Raw genomic sequence first — 16,783 nt, forward strand, 5'->3', positions numbered from 1 at the left:
TTGTGGATTATTTTGATGGGAGACCTGGGCTGAAGTCTTTTAGGGAAAGGAGAAATGAACATGTTCTTTGTGTCTCCCTCATCTGTACATCACGGAAGAGGGAGAGTGATCCTAAAGCACCCCTCGATGCTTCCCCAATGTGCTTCTGGTCTTTTATTCCATTATATGTCTACTTGAGTCTCTTTGCAAATTACAAGCTTCAGAAGAATTTTCTGTTTCAAGTGCTCTGGTAGAGACAGTGGCTTACGTTAAGATCTCCAAAGATTTTGTTCTTTTAGCTCAGTATGCCTTTCTGCCTCTTATTTCAGGAGACAGTTTTTAAATTGGTGACTCTCTAACGCAACACACACCCTCCTTGATATACCAGTATTTTTGTTACACTTTGTAAGCTCTTGGCTGTGAATCTTCATTCTTAAAGGTGTTCAAGATCTTATCCTAACATTTTCTTATGACATATTTACTTATATACATTTGGTTGATACCATATATAATACCTATAGTGAAAAGTGGCCTTTAAGAAAATGTTTTTCAGCATCATAACTATTGTTTTCTCTCTGTTTTAATAAGTAATTTTGAATAATTTTTCTTTCATTGGAGATATGTGCAGTCTCTGGGGCTCTTTATTGTCTCTGACAAGCTTGCTACTGGTTTCAACCCGTTTCAGTGTAAGTCATCCAAGTACTGTGCTTAGATTGCTGTCATGTTGCTTGACTCAGGAGCAGCAAACTGAAGTATTTATCTAAAGTACTGAGTATCTGGGCTTTCCTGTGGTTTCCTATTCTGTTAATAAGGTGGTTGAACACACCTGTAAATAAATGAACCTTAGCCAGTCTGGTTGCTGTTGAGATTTTAGTGAAGTGTTTTAAGGAAAAATGCACGAAGTTCAAATCTGAATTTAAAAAGAAACAAAAAATTGCCTGTTCTGTGAACCTTGGCACTTGGCTGGCAAAACATTAACCTCAGATCAAGACCTGTGTGGTTTTAGGAATTGTCTCAGAGCCTTGTGTGCCTCTGTTGGCAGTTTTACTCTGAAGCCTATACAGTCATCCTACTTAGCAGTTTTGTTGTGTGGTATGGTTTTTTTGTTGTTGTTGTTTTCTTGGTGGTTTTTTTTTTTTGTTTTGGGGTTTTCTGTTTGGTTGTTTTTTTGGGGCTTTTTTATGGGTACCTGAGAACAGGACATTTCAGGTTGTAGAGTAGCACTTAAATTCATTACTGCAACTCAAAGAAAGTTGAAAACCAGAAGCATATTGCCTCATATCAGATGCTTATAAATAAAATCTTTTTTTATGCCATTTGTTTTGGAACATCTGGAGCTATATGCTTCTATATGATTAACTGTTGATTTTGGATGTGCAAAAAAAAAAAAAAATAATAATCCTGTCTTGTTCCTTCTTGTCTCTGCGTAGCCTGAAATATTTCTCCTTAATGTGATCTCTTGCCTTACCTTGTTATAACTATGGTGTGGAAGTTTTTGATAGCCTAAGATTTATCTCCTTGGTCTGTTAAACTAGATGCAGAATTTACTGTTCATTTTATTCTGAGGATGGTTTTGGTGAAATGAACAGCTACTGTATTTTTTTTTAATAATGCTGTCCTAATCCAGTTTAGTAGTCAGTTTCTTCAAACTGTTATTTATTTCACATGTAAGAAATTTTTCAGCAAGAGACAATGCTCTTTTAAATTTGATTAATTTTCTTTATTAAGAAAAGCATAGCTTTTTGTCATGTCTGTTGCACTAAGAGCAATGTACCTTCTCCCTTGTGAAGGTTGGATCTCACGTTGAAACAGGATAAGGCATATGCTAAAGAGGCTGTTTAGTGATGGAAATGGACTATGAAAATATCTTTGTCTTTCAAAAGGAAAAAAAGAAAAAGCACCAAACAACCACTCCAGCACAGTTCACTCAGATTCTAATATTATCTACTCTTTGTTTTTGAGGAGTCTTCAAATTTAGCATTTAGACCTCATGTATTGGCCTCTGCATTCACAAGTTCATGGGAAGTTTAAACCTTTGTTCTTCTGACTGTGTGTTTATCCCTCAAAACAAAACAGCTGACTTGTGATTATGTATAAATCTGCCTTCTAGTGAATGTTGGAAAGCGTGAAGGTCATTCAGGATTGCTCACATGTACAAATCATGAGTTTAAAGCTGTTAACTTTGTAAGGAATGCAGTTTTATCACTGAACAATGCCCTGTTGCACTACATTCCATAACCTGTGCATGGTACATAAATTTGCAGTGCAGTTTCTCTTTATTGTTCTGCTCTTCTGTGTTAGACTTACTGATTAGAAACCCTACGCTGCCAAGGACTGAGAATTATTCCCTTTATCCTGAGGTTTTTCTGCCCTTTTTTCCCCCCTCCAATATTGTTACAGTAAGCTTTTTAGAGATTTTGATTTTTCTGAAGTGTGAACTTTCACAGCTTCCGACCACGTATCTGTCCCTTAGCAGGGATCTGTTCTGGATGAGGTTTTTATTACATGTGTGCATAGGAACTGCAGAGACACCTTGTCAAGAGACCAACTGTTTGAGAATGGAAAGCTTTATCAAATAATTTTTAAAATGTTAGCACTTTTTGAGCTCTTTGGCTTATCACTCTTGCAGATCCCTGCGTGCTGGGAGTTGTGAAATACCTATCTGCAGCGAGCAAGGGGCATTTTTTCCACTCAGCAGCTCAATTCAGACTGGTTTCTCTTAGAGACTGGTGGGGAAATATCAGTATAAAGCTATTTTCAGTATTCTGATTCTTGTATCTAATCTTTAGCATGTGGAGCATATTAAACCCCACAAAACCTTTTGCAGCTGGTTCTGCTCACCTGTAAAGTTGGTTGGTCTTTTAGAGCCAAAAAATACTGACTGGCTGGATATTTTTGTCATGAAAATATTTTAATTTTACAGGATAACTAAAAGGAGCTGAAAGTTGGAACTCTTCAAATATCTGCCTTTCGATTTGAAGTACTGCATTTATCTGAGCCTAAGGCTTTTGGCTAGTATACCAGGTTTAATTACTCTTGCTATTTTTTCACCTCTTGTTGGCAAAGCAAAAGGATGTGTCCTTAGATATGCTCCTGCCTGAGGGTATACTTAGACTAACCTGATTTTGCAAAACTATGCATTTGACTGTTTTTCATTAGTCTTTAAACAAAAGTTGCATCATAACGTAGTAATTTTGGGGTTTTGCTTAGAAGTTTGCAGAGACTCATTACCTAGACCTCAGATTTTGCTTTTTTACCCTTTACCTTGCCCACTTTACAAATAAAAATATATGCTGGTTAAAACCTTTTGATGATCACTTAAAAAAATTCAGAAATACTTCAAAAGAGTTGGCTTGAGTTTTATCAGTCAAACTGAACTGAATGTTTTTGTGTACACAGTGTAAGAGCAATCATTAAGGAATGCTCCACTGTAAGTGCACAGCTGATGTATTCCACCACACTGGTGCATATGAATTTTTTAAGGTTTGTTATTTAAAAATTGCAGTGTGTAACATTTTGGCTCCATTTTCAAGGCTCTGCTTAATGGTCCTGTTTTGTTAGTTTGAAGTGCTGGACAGAGAGCCTGTTTTTCTGAGCATTTCTAATGTGCATATATCTCTTGAAAACTAATGTGATTTTTGAGTCGTGGCACCTTGTGAACTTCATGCCTCTTCTTGACTAGTATCTGTGATTTAAGATAATTGGTGTTTTCGAAGAAAATTAGAATTCATTGGTGCTGTAGGGGCTTGAGGTGAAAAATAATATGTGATCTGCAAGTATGTGAATTGGATGTTGCTTGGTAGATTACCTGCAGATTTACCTGGTGAGACTGGGTGGGACATTCTGGAGTATGTGTATGGAAGCTTCTTCCCAGCAGGAAACCGGTGAAGGTCTTTAGTTGGGTATGAGGTTGTGAGTTGTCATATTACCTTTTAAAAAATCACTACCAGAGGAGATTGTTTTATACAGAGATTATTACGATACTGCCTTCCCTCTAGGATGTCTTGGTTTTTTTCTAGGAAGAAGAGATCAGCCTCTTCTTGTGGCCTCTTCATTAATTGATTTGCAGGGTTGGACTTCACGGGTTTCTTCAGCAGTCACCAGAACCTTTTGACTTTCTGTGGTAGAAATTGGAGGACTGTAAACTGCAACCTGTTCTCTAGAAAGTCATTCAGGCCCAGTTATTTAGGAAAACTTCTTTGTAAGATTGTTTCATAGGTGAAAATGCTGTTGTGCCTTATCTGAGTCATGTTTGTACCCACTGCCCACACTTCCTGCTCTCACCAGAATCCTACTCTGCCAACATATTCCTAGCCCAAATGTCAGTCACAACAGTGACAAGCAGAGCCACAGAAGAATCATGACAGAGATTGGCCAGAGGGGTTTTGGCTGGGGTATTCTAGTTACTTTGACCTAGAAGTGAAGAGTGACTGTACAGATAGAACACTCCTGATTTTAAATTCAGTTATTAACGTCTGGGTTATTCAATGTATTGTACATGTTCTGTGTCTTCTAGCTGTCTTTTATGGGTTTTGGCTTTCCTATGTCTCAAAAAATGGGTAACTGTCTTCAGGCAGTCATAGAACCAAGGCCACTGCTTTGTGGCTATTTAAAATTTCCACTTTACAAAATCTGTGGTAGTAATACTTTTAAAGAGGCAGTATTTTCTTAGTGAACACTTGAGCTTGCTAAAGAAATCCCGAAAGTGATGTAGTCTTAACTCTGCAAAGTTTATCCTGGTTTATGTCTGTGTCTCCAGGAAGTATTAGAGCAGAGAAAATGTTCAATTTTGAACTGAAATTGTGCTTTGTTGAGCAAGGATTAAGCATGGACTTTAATTCCTAATGATCACAATTATAATAGCTGTTGAGTTAAGATTTTTTGTTCAAGTCTTACTTGATATGTGGGTGGAAGGGAATGATGATTAAATATCAGAAGCAAACATCTTCCTGAAGAAAGACGTTAGTGCTGGCGTGGAGAAGCACAGCTGAAGTAGTCTGGGACAGATTCTCTTGTTTCCAAAACAATAGTTGGTTTTAAAAACAAATTAAAAAATCTCTACTTTTTCAAAGGGAATTAAAGTAAGAATGTATGAAGAAAACATAACTTCTAGCATAGATTCAAGACAACACAGTTTCTATCATTGCTGTTTGATATATTTTTTTCACCCTTCTGCTTCTCTAACAAAGTACCCTGCTGACACAGGGAGCCTTATACACCTCTGTAGGTGTCTGACACCAACCACTGTGTCAAATTTCAGAGCTTAAGAGATTGCTGTGGATTTTCTTGTGTATTACTACCAAAAGATGTGTGGCTGTTGGAGCCAGAGACATCTCATAACTGGAAGAAGTGATTTCAGAGAAGATCCATGCAGAGAGAGGTCATCAAATGAAGAAGAGTTTAGAGTTTACTTAGTAGAGTTTACCTAATAGAGTCCAGGAGTTTGGACTTGTATTAAACAGATACATCTGTTCTCATTTCTGTTCCTAGCCTCGGAAATACGTGTTGCTTCATCCCTACAAACTGCTGAGTAGAGCTAAGGGTATGAAAGTCTGGAGCTTCTCTGTTCTGATTGTCCTCCCAGAAAGGATAGCACCTGGTGTTATACTAATTCACAACCTAAACCAACTATTAAATGGTCCATCTAAAAGCTGGCCATAAATTTCAGAGTTCTGTGTTAATGTACAGACCTTTCCTGCCCACTTATTTTGTCTCTTTCAGAAGTAACTGGTTTCTTAGCATGTTATTACTGTTTTGATCTGTGCTTCCCTTCCCTCCACCCTTTAATGGTAAATTCTACATAATACCTAACCTGTGTTTTCATGGAGGAAATATTCCACAATTTCCTGCCAATTTAAACAAGAAAACCGTGATTTGCAATTAACTTTTTATGATCTAACCCTGTATTTTGCTTCATAACTAATCTCCAGCCTATTAAGTAGGAATTCTTTGATTACAACTCACCACAGATTGAAATATTACTGTTCCTTTTATGGAGCTCTTCTGTGTGAGGGGGGAGGGCTCCGAGCTTCCTGAGTCACTTTTGCATTTTTATTTTTAAAATACACCAAGTTTCCTTTTTGGTTAATGTTGATCTTGTAGATTTATGGGTTTTCTAGCCAAATAGCATTACTTAGAGTTTCAAAATGCCTGCTGAGTTTTCACTGTCTAATTTCAGGGATGTTGAAAGAGGCCTGGTTTGTGGACAAATGCTTAAGTAGATGTCTTTCCTTCTAAAAACTCCTACCACATATTGGAATTAATCTATATTTTAGCTTTGGTTCTTGTGTTACTTAGGCATAGATGTGGATAAGATATCTGATTACTGGGAAATAGTCAGGGGCTTTTGAGAGAAGATTTTGTGAAGAGCATGCATTGTTTAAGAGAATCTTAAACAGCCTAAAGTAAAAAATATTCTAATGTATTTTTTTCTCTCTGATCTCTCAGAAAATGTAATTGTCCAAACAAATACTGCAAAACCGGGATTGATTTGGTTTAAACTAACAGCTCTTCCTATTGTGACCCCCTTGCCCTCAGTAGTGATTTTAGTTGGGATACCTGTGACCCTGTATCAAAGCTCTGGGAGAAAAAAATCAGTGCCTCATAGCTAAGACAAAAAGAAGCAGCATTCTGACTCAGGGGTTTTCTGGCAGGCTTTGCTTTTCTACTGGAGATGGGGAAAGAATAAGGAGCATGAGAATCATAAAATATACTCATAATTGATCGACCATCCCTTCTGTTAGTATGCCTTAAACCATAAAAGAATGGATTACGTTTTTCTCTTCTTTGCCTCTTTCTCTTCTATTTCTTGCCACCTCTACCTTTTTTTTTGTCTTTGGAATGGAAAAGACAGATGGGACTTGGGTAGTTCTGCAAGGAGCAAGATTGCACAGATTTATCTATCCTGCCTGCTGAAGCAAGTACAGTAGGGGTCATTTAGATGAAAAGCCTCATTAAGGGAAATACTTCATCCCTTTTATACTGCACAGGAAAGCCAGTATATATGCATGGGGAACCCTTTCAGTAAGGAAATGCCTTGCATCTTTTATAGGGGGACAAAACTGGAACTTCTCGTTTCAAGCATCTAAGTGGAGTTGCTGTTACTGATTATACTGTTGTGGTTTGTCTTCTTACTTGCAACACATCCAAAATACATCATCTTGAGCCTTTATTTGCCCTGGAGTTTTCCTTTGATTTATTTGACCAGATTTCCATAAACATTTAAGAATTATGGCATCTTTCTGTTGGTGTACATAGCCTGTAGAGCCTTAGACCTGTCCAAAGACTTCACCATTAATTTCACCATTATTGTCCTGTATTTTTAACAGCCATATTGTTACATGTGTCAGGATTCCTGCTGTTGCTTTGATTTTGAAAGGTCGTATTATGCTCAACACTAATGATTCAATATTGTTCCAGGATTTTTTTTCCTTGTACTTTGCAAACAGACTTTGTATTATTTTTTAACAGTATCTGCACAACCTTTATTTGCCATCCCCCTGTGGAAAATCATAATTAGCCTATTACTGTTTTCAGCAGTTGTACTTTAATAGTATATTTAATACCAATTTCCAACCCTGAGTGTTTGGAATTCAGACAGGCTAAAAGCAGACAAGTGCACTAGAAGCTTATATGAGACTAGCAATTTATATGAGAGCATAATTTTCTTTTTTGTATGAAAATTCCACCTTCAAATATTGAAATTATAAAAATCACCAAACAATACATGACTTTTGATTTAAAAATATAGCACTGCCAGTGACTGTTTCTACTAAGAGAGAGCTTAACTATAGGTGATCTCTTGTGACTTGGGTGTGTCAAGAAGCCCTCACAATACTCTCAGTATGAATTTGGGTTCTCTCCTATGTCATGAGGACTCATTTTACAAGGAGTATCAGGAAGTTGTTCAGTGACAGGAGTTGTAGCTCTGGTTGTAAAAGGCAGGAGGAGTTGTACTTCATTTCTGATTGTAAAAGGAGCATCTGATGATGGGGATGGAAAGAAAAATGAGATAATCAGTCCATAGTTAATCATGAGGAAATGAGGATTTTCAGGTATTAGATGGCTTCTTAGTTAGCAGTAAAGCTTTCTTTTAAGTAACCATCAAGTCTTTGGTCTTAGTGAAGATATAGTTTTAATTTCTTGCCTTTTGTTCCCCCAATTTCTTTGCCTTGGGACTTTTGTAGGAATGCTGAAACTATGATTGTTGAAAGGAGTAATCATAGAACTGCTCAGTCTGGAAAAGACCTTCAAAATCATTGAATTCAGCCTTGTTCTAACACTCTTACCCTATTTCTCATGACCCATCACTAAACCATGTCCCCAGGTGTCACATCCAGACAATTTTTAAACACATTCAGGGATGGAGAGAATAATATTAGACTATGATACGCAAGAAAAATCTTTTAAGAAGTGTAATGTGAATAAATTCAGTATGTGAGACAAGCAGTTTAGTAAATTTAAAGGCATTTGCCCCTGGCTTGTAAAACATATTTAGAACTTGAACTGGCAACTGCTAAGAATATATTTTTATAACATGATTTAGACATCTCCTTGGAAGAAAAATTGGCAAGTTCTGTGTGGTTTTTTCACTTTTTCCTTGGTGTTGTGGCTGCCTTGAGACAACTGAAAAGGTTGCCTTCAGCTGCTCTGAAGGTTTTCTATGCTGCAACATGCTGCTTATAGCAGCTTCTGTCATGTAGCAATGCATTAAAGGAAGATGTAAACCCTGAAAGCCCCATCAAAGCTCAAGACAGGAAGCAAAAAAAAAAAATCAGAATTAATGCTTTGAAATGGCTTCCCATGAGGTGACTATGATAGAGAAGTTTTTCACAGCCCTTTCAGTGTTCTCAGTTCAGGAAGCAGGTTCCTGTGTGATAAGCTGGCAGCCTGATGAGTGGATCAGTGTGGCCAAACGTGGCGTTTGTTGCATGAAGGCAAAGAATGACACATCCTTGCTGCCTGGAGATGGCTTTGCATGTCCTTTAATGTCCTTAAGCAAAGATTGAAGTCATGTCACTTTTGTAGGCCTGTTGGTCAGGTGTTTGTATCTCTCAGGTCTTCCTAAAACCTTTCTCAGAAACATTGCTGAAGGTTTCCCTGGATTCTGCTCACACCGCCAGTTCTTGTCTAAGTATTAACCCAGCAGTTCCTGGGAAGAAATATTCTGTGGTTACCTGAAGTGTTTCCACGGTGCTTATAGTAATAGGAATTGTTAGCTGGAGAAGTACACTTGTTCTGGCTAAACCTTTGAAATTGGTTGATGAAAACAGTTTTGTTTAATAGGATTTCACCGGATGGGAAACAGGAGGAAATTGTCCATCCCATTTCCAACCAACTGAAAGGCTCAGCCAAGGGCGTGGAAGTTGTGTGTTATAAAAACTGGATTGTTGCCCATATTATTAGGTACTTCAGGGAAGCCAGTAGAAACTGTTCTGAACTTGGCTGTCTGTCCTAGCTTGCTCAGGCAGGTTTCTCTCTCTGTTTGACAGTGCTGAGCCGAGGTTATGCACACTATTTGCACAGCCAGCTTTTATGTTGCTAAGCTGTAAGATGATCCATGCCTGTGGTGGGGTGCTGGCTTTTGTAACTGTTCAGCCCAGGTTTTATGTTCCTTCCAAACAGTTGGGCTCCCAGGGGCAAGGGTTGATTCTCTCCTGGGGCCTGGGGGAACCACCCTCTGACACCAAAGCCCTTAAAAGAACTTCTTTGTGACTGGCCCAGGACAGCAGTGGAAGGCAGCAGCACCAAGCAGCAAATTTCTTTATTGCCTAAAAAAGGGAAGGTACTTGCTAAACCTCAGTACCAGTTTGTATTTATGACTAGCCAGGCATTGTCTCTAACAGGTTGCAGAGAACTTTGCCTGCTTGTCATATCCAGGGAAAGTGCTACTTTTTATTTTAACATTTTTAAAGTATTATTTTAACATTTTTTAAGTATTTTAACACTGGTGGTTTTATCTGTACGCTGTATCATGCCCTTGGAGCTCTTTTGAAATAGATCACACAAAAATGGACGAGTGTCTGCATCACATTAGTTTCCCAGTCTTGAAACCACAGATGAGAAAGTTATTACCTAGCGAAGGTATCTAAGGGCTGTTGCTCTTCAGGAGCATATACATGGGATGTGTATGTGTACAAGCTGGGCTTCCTAAATTTCCCCTACAGTTAATCCCAATGCCATGCTGAGCTGGAATATTGTGTGTTCTTTTTATAAAGATGGAAACAGAGGCAAAGGTTATTGTAGTGTAACAAGGCAACCAGGTGCCCCTAATTGCCAGGGAGTGAGCATGAGCTTGTGTCAAGCCCACCTGTTCCCAATTAGGGTGGGCCCCCACTGCGCATGAGCAGGACCAGGGGGCCAATAAAAGGTGAGGCCTGAGACACAGGTGGGGCTCACTCCTGAGCTAGCCAGCAGAGAGATCAGTTGCTCTCAGAGCAACAGCACCGATCCAGGCTAGTCAACCCTGTGGGCTGTAGGCTCGGAGCGCTGTTCGTGAGTCTCTGCTGGAACACCTGGTTGGACCTTGAAGCGCTGTACCCTAAAAGAGGTTCGTCTTGCTACAGGTTATTCTGCTTGCCATGGGACATGCTAAGACATTGAATTTATGGTCACAAAATGTGTTTGTTGAGTGCTTATCCTTGTACTTACACTAGTAGCTCATGCCTTGCCACAGGGGAGATTATTCAGTGTTGTCTTTCCTGTTTTAGCATCTGTGGAAGGGGTGAGCTTGGCTTGGCCTGGGTCATAAAGGTAACTGTGACGTCTCCTGTCACTCAATCAGATGCTGTGTTCTAAAATCATGAAACAAATGCAGAAATAAATCTTCCTGTAGACTATCCCACAGCATGGCTACTTCCATTTGGAAATAACTTCCCCCTGAGGCTTTCTCTTGCAAGGCTTTTTTGATGAGAATGATTTCTTCCTTGTGCTTCTAGCGAGTGTTGGAGGATGAGGACTTGACACTTGAGGTGTAGTTGGACTATAATTACAATATAAATCACAATAGGAAGGGTGCAGCTGCAGTTTATAAACATTGCTGGGTGATCAATAGTTTCTCCTGTCTGCTGCATGGATACAAGCTGGCTGTGGTAAAACACTGGTTGTTAGTGTAACACCCAGCTGGAAATGTTGAAGAAATTGAAGGATGGATTCTTGGAACATTTGGGGTGTGTGGGATGGCTGGTCTGCCAAATACTTCAGGCAGGATGAACCCACCCATTTCCTAACTAGGATATTCTTCAAATTATTTGAGGATTGTCATGAAAAGTCTGTTTTCTGGATTGAAGCCTGGCCAGTCTCAAAACTGGAATAACTGTTCATGAGAACACAAAGAACATTTATATTTGTCAACTATACTATTGTTGTTAAGTGGGATTTAGAGGCTCTTGCCTTGTCCAGAAAGGATCTGAGAACAGTTTTCTCTTAAATCAACAGAATTACTTATATAGCAAAGAATTTATATGGCTCTTTGCTGTGTCTTTTCATGGGAACATGTGTTTGTGTTGGGATGTTTGTGAAAGTTGAAACCAAATCAAGTTAAAATAGGTGGATTAAACTCAAGCAGGTTTCTTTATCTGTATGAGCTGGGACATCTCAAATTATTCTTAAAATTTTGTAATTGGTGCAAATAAACCCCTATTATAGATGACACAGAGCTAGTGATTTCCAGAAGTGTCAGTTATTACATTCTTAGACACTCCAGGATTTACACATAGTGGATACTGTTGGAATATCCCTGTTTTGAAAAGCAACACTGGGTTCCATGTGAAGTGGTTACTCTGAGGTCAATGAGGAGAGAATACAAGGGGGAAATGAGTGGGCATTAACAACTTCCCACAGGATAAATCAGAGTAATCCTCCTTTCAAACAAACCCAGTTACTGGGTGTAAGGAGGAGCTCTGAATCTTAGAGGGTTTCTGTAATTAAGAATAGGAGTCTCATGCTCTCAAAAATAATTAAGCAGGTGTTTATAGTGGTGAGGGAACTCAGAGTAGGAGCTGGTTATAACAATTTACTCTGTTTATTGGCCTTTCCTCCCCCTTCCTACTTACATCTAATTTAAAAGTGGCTAATGGCTGAAGCTAGAACTAACTACAATACATGTCACATTTTTTTGTACCCTGCTTGATGAAACAAAGGCCTAGTTGTTTAAGCTCCATTTAAAACTCTATAAAAGTTCTATGCTTCTGAGCTGTGCTTTTAAATCACACCTCCAAGCCTGTATGGGAAAGCAGCAGGCAAGTTTTAAGAAATGAGTTCTTCATTTTGTTCAGAACATGGCTCAGTTCTTACAGGATAAGGGAGCAGTACAAGCATGAGAATGGCACTTTTAAGTGCTGTGTGCTTGGTTAGAGATGAAGTGAGACCAGAAGTGAGACCAATGCGTTATGAGGTTATGTAAAGAGGGATCTGGAAGTTTTTGCCCCCAAGTCACTAGGTCAATGCAGAACATGCTTAATGTGCTCAAAGCTCATATCCATCCAGTCATTACTTTCCTTGTAGCTCTTCCATGGCTAAAATGATGAGGCTCAAATGCAACTCTCTATATAGCCCTAAACAGACCTCTTTTTTTGGCAGTCTTGGCTGAGCCTGTAAGATTTAGTTAAGCGGAGGAACTGAGCTATGTGAATGGCTGAACCATTGATGATGACTTGTGACTTCCCGAGAGGATTTCTGATTTTAATACCTAGCCTCTCTGTCATGCCAGAGTTCTCTTCTGCTCTCTTGTAAGTAAAATAACAGTGGTAGAACAGGACACAGGTACAGACTACGTTATGGCTGCTGGAGAATATCTGACAGACAGCCTCAAAACTGAAATCCTGACCCCCGTGCATCATCTCACTTTAATTCTGTGAAACCAGGAGTATCCAGACTTGTATCCAAGTGATCCCCGGACACAAGGAACAAAAATGTCTAACTTACGTTAGAAAAGTTGCCTAAAAGGCACAGAAAATGGGAGAGTAGAAGTCTGGCCTTAGGAATGAGACTTTTGGACATAGTCACAGCAAGAATCACTTCAGTAGCTTGGAATGATACTGGGTGCTCTTATTTTTCCTTTCCTTTGTAATGTCACTCACTATACAGCTCTAAAGAAGTTTTTATACAAAGGGTTACTTACAAGGAGGCCCAGGAGACAGGAGCCACTTTCTGAGGTCACTTGGGAGGAAGGAGAGAGACACTGAATTAGAACCAGAACTAAACAGAATCCTGGGCTTTAAATATGGAATTTAGCTTTCTTAGCTTTTGTGTAGTTCTGTATTTTTGATTCCTGTTTATATCTAATTTAGATCCTGTTTATATCTCTCCCTTGTTTGGGAGAAGGGGGGTGCCCTCTGCAGTATGGGCTGTCCAGCAGCAAGTCAGTCCAAGGTGAGGGTGTGGGTTCCTGGAGGTCTTTGCTCTGCTCAGCCTGTCTGATGCTTGGCAAGGTGCAGTGTTTTAGCCTCAGTGGAAGTGGGTAAGTGACTTCAGGCCCCCCACGGGTTTTATGGCATACATGGCATGCTGTAAATTTACATTTTACATTAGCACCTTCAGATATGATGTGAAACCTGTTGTGTTTTGATTGAAAGGAACTACAATGCTGCAGCTGGTTGCTTGCCACAGAGGGGAAGGTTAGTGAATGTTTCTGCTATATTCTTGGCACAAAACTATTTCCTGTTTCTTTTCCTGGGTACAGCAGTTTTTACCAGAGGCAGAAACGGTGCCATTGAGTACAAATGTTGTACAGAGCCCACATGCAAGTGGTCCAAGAAAACTCGGTTTTCTCACACACTGGAAGAAACATCCTTTGAATTTTTAATTTTTTTTTTTTGTATTAACCATTTGGTGCCACTTTCCTTTTCTTCTTTGTTCCTCTCTATCAGGAAAAAACTGTAAATGCGGGCACTTAGATAACTCAATCTGAGAAAAATGGAATCGGTTTATTTGGCTGGCAGCCAGAGAACAAAGTGAACCTGTCATAGGATTCTTAGCCACTTAGGAGAAAAGTCTGGGTTTAGTTTCAACGATTCAGTAGTGAAATTCAAGTATGGGTAACAGTTGTGGTTCACAGTCTTGGGAGAGGTATGCTGCTGGGCTTGGTTTCCAGTTCTGTGGCTCATCCAGCTGTCAAGAGATCAGGTGTCATGGCCAAGAGTGTTCTTGCAGCATTGATCTCATCTGGAGTGGGCAGGGACTCGTGTTGCTGACAGGAATAAGGGTTGGACTGTTCATGCAGACTTGTAGCTCAGAGCAGTTGGTTTCACTGGCAACAAGACAAGATCCAGTGCAATTAAATATTTTTATGTCCTTGTGTGGCAGCCTGGTAGAAAAGGAAAGCAGTAGAAGGATACTGAAAGATAACTTAGTTCACTGGCCAAGACTCTATTTGCCTTCAGGATTTTTCTGGCTTAATCTCACATGGCTTTGAATTAGGTTGCACTGTAATTCAGTTAATTTGTAAAATGCAGTCTCAGACAGGTTATTTCTTGGGTTTGACTAGTCCACATCCCACTTTCTGCTTCCACGAAGAGAGGGATGTGGGAGATAAAGATTGTGGGAAGTTTGACAGGCACCATGTATGTGCTAGAGATTCTGAAAAAGCATATTTGGTGATTCTTAGGAAAATCCTTCTTGTCCCTGGGTGATCTTTGAGAACTGCTGTACTTGAGCAGACCACTGCCCAATTTGTAAGCTTTCTAGCCCTACTGTAATCTGGTATATAGGCATAAAATATAGTGTGATCAGGTTCAGTAGCTCTATCTATTTTTGTGTTCAGGCAGTCCTTGGCAGGAAACAACAAGGATGTCTTGTGGACTTGAGGAGTTCAGTGCTCTCAGCAGCAAGAAAGATTCTTGCTTTTCTATTTAGTTGAGGAATTTGTAGGGATACAGTAAAAGAATGTAGTTTATTCTTCTGTTTCATTTTCCTCTCCTTCAAAAGAACAGATGTTGGAGTTATGTTTGTCGTTCCAGAGCTAAACACTTCCCTTGACTTAACCAACACCAGTGATGCAAAAAAAAAAAAGAATGAAAAGTTTTATGCCATGCCCCAAAGCACTTAGGAATTACTGCAGAATGTTCACTTGCATGTCTAAATTTTGGCAGGAAATGAGGCAGGAAGTGCTTTATTAGAAACTTTGTCCAAAGAATCTATAATGGCCCAATTTAATTATGTTGGCAAGGAACTTGAGTGGTGACAGCAGATCTGTATGCTTGCTGATTGTTGCCTCTTGCCCCATGCACTGACATTTCAAGAGAACAGTCAGCATTTGCAGAATGAGAGCATGGATGTGGAAACAAAATAGAGCACCATTTTCAGCTCCAGCACAGTCTACTTGGACATGCAGGGATCTCCTTTTTCCACAGGGATTTGGATGTCCTGTGCCATGTACTGGACTGAACTAAAGTATTTGCAACATTGATTATAGTGTCCACTGTGTGAGGGTTTTTTTGGTTTTTTTATAGATCTGCATGTAATGACTTGTATTGTTCTGATGCTTTTCTCCATGCTTCCATCTGTAAGAGGTTCGAACTATGCATAGAAGGCCTCACCAGTGCTGTGATAACATTCATATTCTACTGCTGTTCTCCTGGTGTCTGTTGGCCTTTCAGAACCCAAGGGTACAAACATCTTCAGAGGTATCTCAAATTAAATTGGCAGGAATCCTATAAATTTGAATCTGGACTTGACTACTTCTCAGTAATATATATTTATCTCCATTGTTACGCGGTTGTTAACAGGAAATGCAGACTTGGGATTTACAGAATCCTATGGCTGGAAAAACACCTTCAACTATCAACCCAGAAAAAACACTCCCATACCCACTAAAGCATGTCTGGAAGTGCCATATCTACATGGTTTTTTTAATACCTCCAGGTATGGTGACTCCACCTCCCTGGGCTGCCTGTTCCAGTGCCTGGTTATTCTTTCAGTCAACAAATTCTTAATATTAATATTAACCTCTCATGGTATAACTTCAGGCCATTTCCTCTAGTCCTGTTGATGATTACTTACCTGTTGGTGAAAATAGGCCAACACCCCCCTCACTACAACCTTCTCTGGACAAACTCCAGAAGCTCTTTTAGTGAACTGGGCACTGTACTTGAAGTGTGGCCTCAGCAGTGCAGAGTACAGTGCACAATCCCTGCCCTGGTCCTGCTGCCCACCCTGTTCCTGATGCAGCCAGGATGCTGTTGGTGTTCTTTGCCACCTGGGCACACGTGTGCTCCTATTTGGCTCCTGTTGAGCAGCACCCTCATGTCCTTTTCAACTGGTAGGCATCCCAGCCACTCTTACCCAGGCCTGTAGTGTTGGCTGGGGCTGTTGTGACCAAAATACAGGGCCTGTTTAAGTGCTGTTTGAATCTTACATGTGAGGACTACAGATAAACCTATCAGGATAAATAGAATAATTTGTTCCAATGTCTAATTCCTTCCTACATATCTAGAGGCCTTGGTGTCTTTTCTATGGGTAATCTGCCAGCTGAGAATCAAGAGTTGCTGCCTATCTTCTCTTGAAACTTGTTTCTGTCCTTTCCTGCATTACACACTTTGATTTTTCACTGCTACTCTCCTGCTTTCAGATATTCCTATTGCTGCTGGTTGTAACATCACCCTCATAAAAAAGTCATTCTACAGGGCTTGTGTGGGACATTACTGTAGAGCAAACCTGATCCCTACACTGTTTTTCCCTCTAGACATGTGTTAAGGGGTTAATTTTCACACTAAAATCTGTTTGGCCCAGTGTAAGTTTCAAGGATTTCAATTCTGGAGCCATCCTTTTCTGCTCCTCTAGTTCAGGATGCAATAGGAAGCACCAT

At 39.7% G+C, this 16,783-nt stretch overlaps 1 protein-coding gene across 1 annotated transcript in view; it reads left to right on the top strand.

Annotated features, from left to right (window-relative positions):
• Positions 1 to 16,783, top strand: part of HS6ST1 (heparan sulfate 6-O-sulfotransferase 1) — a 166,836-nt gene that overhangs the window by 1,298 nt on the left and 148,755 nt on the right. The gene's annotated exons all lie outside the window — the stretch shown is intronic.

This window comes from Calypte anna, chromosome 9 (assembly GCF_003957555.1).
Source record: "Calypte anna isolate BGI_N300 chromosome 9, bCalAnn1_v1.p, whole genome shotgun sequence".
Lineage (NCBI taxonomy): Eukaryota > Metazoa > Chordata > Aves > Apodiformes > Trochilidae > Calypte > Calypte anna.